Raw genomic sequence first — 8800 nt, 5'->3', positions numbered from 1 at the left:
AAAAAGCTGGATTAGCTGAGAGAGAAGCCAGCTTTTACAGGCTGAGAACACATTTGGGTGCAGATTCATGCAGATCCGGGCTGATGGAAGATGCAATGTGGCACCGTAATGTGGTGCTCACACCCCTTCCCTGAGCTGTGATCTCAGCCCCTCTGCAGACTCACGCAGTTGCCTTTGTATCCCATTACCACTGAGGGTTTTTCCCATGGTTACGAGTGCTGGATTCTCATTTTTGCTGGAAAGCTGAGCTCTCCATCACCCCAGAGGAGAGGCTGCTGTGCTCCAGCCCCCCCAGCCTCCCTACCCATCCGTGTGCTCTGCAGCAGTGCAGGTTTCCATGCTTTTCTTTCCAGGCTTTCCTTGCCAAAGGGCAGACACAGCATTAAGACATTACAGGAGGCCCCACAAGGCTGGGCTGGAGCCAGACTCCCACATTAAACACAAACCTTGTCAATGAATAACCGACGAGGTACGAAGGGCTCCGTAGCCCAGCCATCAGGCACATGCATCTCTTTTGCATTTGACTTCGCCCCAAGGAAAATCCAAAATTCACTGCACACCGCCATGGACGTTTTACACGTGCCCAAGATGAGCCCATCCTGGGTACCTAAAAATGTCCCCCTGGGGAGGTGTCCTGCCCTCGAAGATATTATCACACAGATGGACACGCTGCCAAGGGAAGCATCCCTGGATGATTTTACTAAGCCATAGTCACTCTGGAATCACTTTATTGTTCTTTGAACAGCCTTGGACAGAAGCAAAGAATACATCCAAATTATTAAACCCCTTAATCACTTCTTGTCACCAACCACAGAGAAAAGGGATGAGGTTGTAAGCACCACCGGTGGTGGAGCCATACAAGAAACCCTGCTATTGTGCTGAGCAAGGGTGAAGATGAGCAACCAGTGATGGTCACCTCTGCCCTGGACATTTGTCCATGACCTGGGTGACCACACAAAGTCTTTGAGGCTTTCAGGGGCTTTTTGGTCCCCATCTCACTTGAGCTTTTCATCCTAGTGCCTCTCTCCACCTCAAGTATCATGGGGACAAGAGTGCTCATCTCCTGTGCAGGGACATTACAAGGATAAGTGCGCTGAAGACACTGAGATGGTGAGACACATTACTACGGTAACAGGGGTACCACGTACCTGAGACAGACCTGGAGGAGAAGGCCTCGATAAAAAGAGCAAAGAGGTGCAGAAGAGAGAGAGAGACTTATTCCAACCCTTGCCAACTGGGAGCAGGCACCATGCCATCACCCAGGCTGATGAGTACACCCAAGAAGAGATAAAGCAGATGAGATGGGGGAGGCAGATCAGCTCTGCTGGGAGCCTCCTCCCTCCTCAGGAGGGACAGATGGACACAGGACCATCTGCAGCACCCCAGTGTGACTTCACCGGGTGGGAAACTGGCAGGAAAGCCAACAAGTTGGCCAGCACTTAAAGAGATGATGTCCCCAAGCTCATCTACTGCAGAGCACATTAAACTAGCCTGGGCACCGTGTCCCAGGGAAGAATAATAAGGCAACGGTGTGGTGAGGGAAGAATGGTTTGAGACCCATGGGTACACTGGAAGGTCTGGGGAAGATAAGGCTTGTCCCTGCCATGGGGACAACTGCAGACACATCCCATGGCTTTGAAGTCTCCTATTCCCCACCTTACTCCTCATTCCTCCTGCCACAGATTCACAGGCACATCCGATGTTCAGTCATCAAGACCGACCTTCTCAGCACCACAGGCCAGTGGTGCAGTTCATCTACCCCAGTTCCCCAATAACTCTTGTGGGAATGAAGCATCTCTCAAACCAACCAGTCTCCGCAGGAAAACCCATCTCTTCCTTTAGAGGTTTGCTCACATGGTTAATCACCCTCCCTGCTTGAAGCACAAGCCTCATTTCTCATCCAATTCCCTCCCAGCCACCACTTCCCTCTTCTACCCTTATTCCACTGGATGTTTTGTTCTTCCAGAGGTGCTCACACTGGAATAAAGCCCCTCACAGGCTTCTTTTTGAGGAGCTGAATAGCACAAACTCTTTTCTCCCCCTATCAGACACTTCGTCCTGTTCACCCATCACTTAAAAAAAAAAGTGTAAAAAAATCTATTCTGCATCCCTCCCAAAGGAGTTGTTTTTAATTTGGTTTTATTCTCCTCACCTGCACAAAAATTGCTCACACAGGTGTTTCAGGGCTTGCAAAAGGGACACTTTTATCATTTAGTCATTGAAGGTTTTCAAATCGCTTAATCACATGCAATTCATAGCGGCTTGAAGAACCCGAACAGCATCAGCAACTTCTGTAACAATCAACACAAAAGCGTCTTCCAAGTGTCTCTTTTATGTGATTTTGCCCATAATCATGGCAGAGAGATAAAGTTCTGTAATTTATTTCCACTAATATAGTCAGGCAGCAATTGATGTTTTTTATGAGGGTGAATATGTCTGTGGGATGTACTAATGTTTATAGGCTGGTAAATTTGATTTATATGGAATAGTCAGTGTTGCTATTGGTAAAGGCCCAGTGTTTCTAGGAGAGCTAATGTGATTTGCATTGATGAGATTAATATCAATTAAGTGCTCCCAAGTTTGCAGAGCGCAGTCAACCGGTGATTTCCACCTCTCTAACCCGAGCAGGTGAAGGGGCTGGTTTTTTTGCAGGCAGAGAGCGTGTGTTTGACCCCAACAAGCACAAACCTCAAGGGATTTGGTTCCTCTTGCTGGTCCCAACCCCAGAAATTACAGATCTGGCTCGCTCAGCTCTTCCTCTCCTCATTTAAGGTGATGTAATTTAATGGGAAGGGCGCAGCATGGACATGCACACCATGGTGTAGGGCAGGAGCATCCTCTGGATGTGTCTGCTCGCCCCTCCATGTAGAGTGACCCTGCCGAGCCAGGGGGAAGATGCAGAAGGGATTTTATGGCTCTGGCAGCTCCGTCTGCGCTCACAAACGGTCCGATCACAGTGGTGTTTCAGTGCCCTCTTGTGCCCAAGCACAGAGGATTTACAGAGGGGCTGAGCCCGGAGAGATGCTGATGTGAAGGTCTCCTCGGTGGTTTTGGGAAGAGAGGAGAAGGTTTTCCACCAGCATAAACCCCCTTAGTGTGATCCTGACACCCATGAAGAGGCTTAATGCTTTTAAATATCAGGTGCCTCGGATCGCAAGGGAGGTTTTCCATAGCAGCGAAGGCAAGGGGGACTTGGGGTGACTCTCTGTGAAGATGGCATGGTGGGGCAGCCCATCTCTGCTGGAGAGGCATGGGAGGAAGCGATGGGGCTGGAAATGATGCCGGGGATCTGCCGGGAGGACCAGCTCACCTGCCAGCGTGGGTGCAGCTTCCCAGCACAGTGCATCCAGCATTTTCAGCATTAACAGCCTGTCTTAAGCTGATTCTTCCACTGCTCCCTTCCCCCTCAAAGCATCGTGGCTCAGCTGGAAAACACAGGATTTGTCCCAGCTCTGTCCCACGGTACCAAATGCCACATGAGTCATCCGCCCTCTCAGCCCAGCCTTTGCCACCCGACCCACGGGGATGGAGGGGACCGAGAGGGGTTGTCCCCAGCCCCCAGGCAACGCAATGCATGCGGAGCCCTTCACACAACCTTTTCGTGGTGGATGGAGTTTGACAGGCTCCAGAGTCAGCCTGAAAGCTTACAGCTGCCGAACGACAACGGTGCAGTGAGATGACAAACTCAATCTCATTACAGCTCAGAGAAGGTTAAACAGGAGCCATCTTCCCAGCATCGCTTTAACTCCTCCTGACAGAGAAACCTTCCCTGCACAGGTAAATAATTTAAAACCTGAGTTATCTGGTTGATAACTCAAAGCTTAATCACGTGCCTTATGTGAGGTGTCAGGCAGAGCTGTGTCGTGGGTTGAACCCAGATGGAGTTGAGATGGACCGGGGTGGGCGTGGGCTTACAAACACTGATGATTGGATGAAGATTTTGCAGCAGCCAGCCTGAGTATCACATAAAAGCAAAGACTTTCATTCCAAAATGAGAAACATATCTGCTCAGGGAAAGGGAGTGGTGTCCTCTGAACATCCCCTGCCTCCCCCCAGGACCAGTATCCGCACCACTGGGAGACTTCCACCAGCAGTCAGCTCAAGCTCTGGAGCCCTGAGATGTTGAGGGACACCATGAAGCCAGTGGTCTGGCTGGGAGGGGAAATCATCCCCAGTGACATCACTCTGCCGGCAAAGGATGAAGCACTGAGGGGTCGTATCTGATGGTTGCACAGTCCCACGCGTGGTGGGAGTGGGCTTGATGTATTGACCTCTCTGCTGTGAAATGTCCCTACCACCTAGGCTTCTGCATCAGTCATGAACCAAAGCCATCTTCATCTCACTATCTCCAATAACTTGTTTTAATGCTCTCCTGGGCTCTTGGTAGCCACTGGTGCCTGGGAAGGAGTTTAACACATGGAGAGCACATCCACAGCTTGCACCAGACCAATTACTTCAATCCCCCAAGAAATAAAACCTAACACTGGTAGAACCTGCAAAATCCAGATTTTGGTTGGTGGTTCTCTAGTGGTTCCCCTTGGTCCTTCCTCAGGAGCACAGGTTTTTTGGAGATCTCTGCAGCCATCTTTGCCAGGGGACTCTGTGCCTTTCCTTGACACGGTCAAGGCTGCTCATCAAATAATATTGGTCCCTCTGCCTTCCTCTGCCACCCGTGACTGTCTGTCTGGGAGATATTTCCATCTCCCAGGAATGTTACTGTGATAAGTGAAATACCTGCCTTCCATCCCCAAAGTATGAATTGGCCGCTGGCATGGATTTGCAATTTATATGTTAATTGTCTCTGCCTCCAGGGACTGTGCTGACCTCCAGGAAGGGAGGTTTAATTGAAAAATATGCAAAGGATGCTCCCGACACTTCATCCAGAGAAGTTCCCCCGGTCTGTGCAAAGAGCTGAGAAGAGACAGCCTTTCCAGAGAGGCACCGAGCCTCACCTACGCTGACGAACAAGGTCTCGCTAATTAGGCATCAGCCTGTGCCACATAATAGGAAAAAAAGCCAGAGTAATCACGTTTGTTCCTAGCTGACAAAGAGAAGGTCCTTTAATCAGCATTCTCTGGGCTTTGACCTCTGTGCTAATGATCTGGCACCTGGTGGGATGCTGGAAAAGTTCAAAATTTTAAGAGGAACTCCAGCAAAGTAATTGTTGGGGTCTTCACACCTCTGAAAATGTCACAAGAAGAGATTAAAACCAGCATCCAAGTAAGCGGAAAAGATGGTATGGTGCCTAGTGTTCCTAGGAGCTCCAGACTTTCTGCATTAAGGGAAAAAGGAAAGTAGGATTTTTCCCAAGCGCCTGCTGATCCCCAGAGATGGACTGAAACAGAAAGGTACTGCTAAAGCTCCCAAAGCTCTCGAGCCACAAGACAGTTGCAAAGATGCACCCACCGGGGACTGGAAACACCCACGGAGACGTTCCTGTGCAGCCTGGCTCTGCTTTCCTGCTGGGAAAACGGGGCCGGGATTTATTGGCCACCTCTGTCCTGTGCAGAGAAATCTCTTGCCAGCAGCAGCGGGACCAGGAGGGTTGGGATGGAGGATTTACCTCTGCAACAGAGGTGGAGAAACTGGGGAGAAGGGAAAAGAAGCAATGTGCTGAAGGTCATTCAGCAAACCAGGGACAGAAGGAGGACCCGGCATCCTGGCTGCTGGCCCCCATGCTTGTCCCCAAGCCCTGGGGATTTCCGGGCGCTCACGGTAGGATGACAGGAACAAAAATGGAGCTGGAAAAGCAATAAAGCCCTAATCCTCACAATCCTTGCCTTCTTTCCCTGAAAACACATTGCTTCTGCAAGGGCCCTGCGGCATCGCAGCAGGATGCCTTGTACCTACCGACTGCATTGCAGAGCACACATGCAGGCAAATTAAATCGCTGTTGTGATGGCATTTCTTCATCTTAAGCCTTTTGTTTACCTACCTTGTTTCCAGAAGTTTATTTGGGTTTAGGAGCAACTCTTACGTTTCAGCAAAAGAAAAAAACAAAGAGGTGAGACTTCTCTGGTTTAGATTTCTTTCCTATCTGTGACTAGGAAAAGCAGCTCTGCACCCCCGAGAATCTTTTCCTATGGGAAAGGGAACCGGTGCCCAGCACAGCCCGCTCTGAAACAAGGCAGGAAAATCATCTCAGCGATTGCACAGATGAAGGGCAGAGCCGTGTGTGTGTGTCCCAGGAATGAACACCCATCATCGCTGCCGTCCCATTGAGCTGGGAAGCCACAAGGAATGAGACCAGGACAAAGTCCCACTGAGGACTTAAGCCCTGTAAGAGGGAAAGGACTGAAAGGAGCCTTTTCTGACCCATTTATACGTAGGATGTCTGCTCAGGGGAAGGTCTTCAGTGACAAATGTGATGCAAAGAGGCTTCACCATCACCTTCAGATGGGTTTTGCCTGTGCCTGATGCCTGGGACACTCCGGTGAAGCCACTTGGAGGGGAAAGACATCGTCACTTTTACTGCCCATCCTGGTGCCTTCACCGAACAGACAGGGACTACACAGGACCTGGATTGCCCCCAAAATCCTAGAAACCTCCCCGAAAACCACTGGCAGACTTGCTGGGGTGGCAGACAGCAACTAAATCTACCACAAGGTTATGATGGCAACCCAAAGATGGACTCATCAGGTGGATAACTCCTGGGCACAGAGCGCAGTCCCCGAGCATCGCTCGCTGCCCTGTGCCACCACCGAGAAACTCCCGTGCTGGTGCAGTATTTCAGCCTTTCATGGGATTTCATTAAGGGTTATTATTAGTGGCTCTGTAATTGCCACCGGAGCCAGGTTTCATGTTCTGCTTAATGAAGTGTCAGAGCTTCTGAAGGGAAGATAGGTGTTTTAATGATGGCTTAGGGTGGGGAAGGAGAGCCAGACAGTTGGAAACTCAGGTGAGGGCAGTCCCCAGCACTAACTGTCCCAAAACCTCATTTCATCCTCATTTTATCCAGGCAGGGGAGTCCACCACCAGGACCAAGTCAAACAACAGGGATGCAGGAGATGTAATTTAACAGGAAAATTCACTTTTTTTAGTGCTTTGCTCCATCTAGTGCTGACAGAGCGAGGCTCGAAGGGAACACGGGTGTCGGCAGTACCTTTGAAAGCCCTTTTGGGAACCTGCCCCTGGGGAAACCACCTTGTCCCGCAGACCTTCTCCCCGGCACAGTGGCCCCCACACTCTCCACAGGGATCAGCCCTGGCTTGTCCCAGCCTCTGGGGAGGAATGACTCTGTTCCCAGCCCCATGGGATGAAAAAAAAAAAAAAAAAAATAGGCCCAGACATGCCAGTGCAGCTCCACATCCCCAGCACAGGGGATGAGCAGCCACGGTGGGCACGCTGGCAAGACACGGGGTGGTTTGGGGATGCAGCAGGCTCCTCCAGAGAGCCCCGTGCACCCCAGTTCAGAGCCAGCACCCACATCCCTGTGCCGAGGGATGCCCCAGGGAGGGCTGCCCCTGCACATTGGGAGTGATGTCCATGAATGCAGCCCCACACACACACCAAGGGGCTGCAGCATTTTTAGGCCACTTCGTAATCAGCCGTGGGGTCCCCCACACCGCAGCAGGGCTGGGAGCTGTGGGTAGACCCCATCCCCCTTGGGGTGCTCATTTTCACTTGCAACTTCACCTGAAGATCTGCAAAACTTCTACTTTATTACTCCTAACTGAATGCCAGAAGATAAAAAGTCTTCTTTGCATCCCATCTGTGGGATGGTGGGGGCATTGCCTTCCCCATCACAGCACGTCCTCCACCACTTTTTGCTCCCAAAAAATGAACTCAGGTGGCAAGATACAGGGATGCTCTGTGGTCTGGCCCCGGTCTGGCACCCAGCATGCATGGGGGGACACAGGAGCACCCCACAGCACCCCACATTTTCTGCTCTGCTCTTGTCCTGGTCCCCAGATGGGCAGCCAGACTGGTGGAACTGGGCACAGGCAAGGCATTCTGCCACCCCAGGGCTGGCTGGGGCAGGCCACTGGACAAAGGGGTTGAGTGCTTGTGTCCTCACTGGCCAAAAAGTGGTGGCAAAGAGGGAAGGGGGGATGCGTCTGCCTGGTCGAGGGTCAGTCAGCGGTCAGCAAACCTTGTCCCACCTTAGGTGGGCTCTACCTGACCAGGCAGGAGCAGAGAAAGCCCCCAGGGCCAACTGGTGGCACTCAAGGCTGCAAGGGCTGGGGGGCCCCCCAAGGCAGGAGGGACAGGGGGGCCTGTTTGCTCAGGGAGCTCCAGCCCGGACAGGCAGGGCTGCGGGGCCAAAGCCCAGCCGGTGCCACTGCGGCAGGGAGATCACCCACCCGTAGGTGTGCTGCATACGCCGCGGGGCTCACGGGGCCCCTCTCCAGGCCTCCCTGCGCCTGCGAGGGAAGCGATGGTGGTTCACAGCGCGGCATCCCGCAGTGCGCTGCTGCACCCTGACCCACGCCGGGTCCTGCTCCAGCCCGGCCCCACCCGCCCCGCTTCGCTGTGGGCTGGGGCCGAGCGGTCCCGGCGCCGACCCCGGGGGCCTCCCCGCCCCGAGCCCGGCACATCACGGCAGCGCCTGGGCCGGACCCACCGCTCCGCGCTCCTGCTCGCCCCCACCGGGGGCTGCTGCTGGCGGCTCCGGCGGAGCGGGCCGGGCCGGGCCGGGCCAGGCCGGGCCGGGCCGGGCCGAGGCCCCCCGGTGCCCCCCGGTGCCGCCGCCTCAGGAAGCGCTGCCGGCGCGGAGTTGAGCGAGCGGCCGGGCCCAGCACTGCGGCGACCCCTGGCGGCCGCGCTGCGGCGCCGGCGCTGTCTCCGCGGGGCTCCCCCG

The sequence above is a fragment of the Grus americana genome, chromosome 22 (assembly GCF_028858705.1).
Source record: "Grus americana isolate bGruAme1 chromosome 22, bGruAme1.mat, whole genome shotgun sequence".
Classification (NCBI taxonomy): Eukaryota; Metazoa; Chordata; class Aves; order Gruiformes; family Gruidae; genus Grus; species Grus americana.
Note: the sequence above shows the minus strand (reverse complement) of the source record.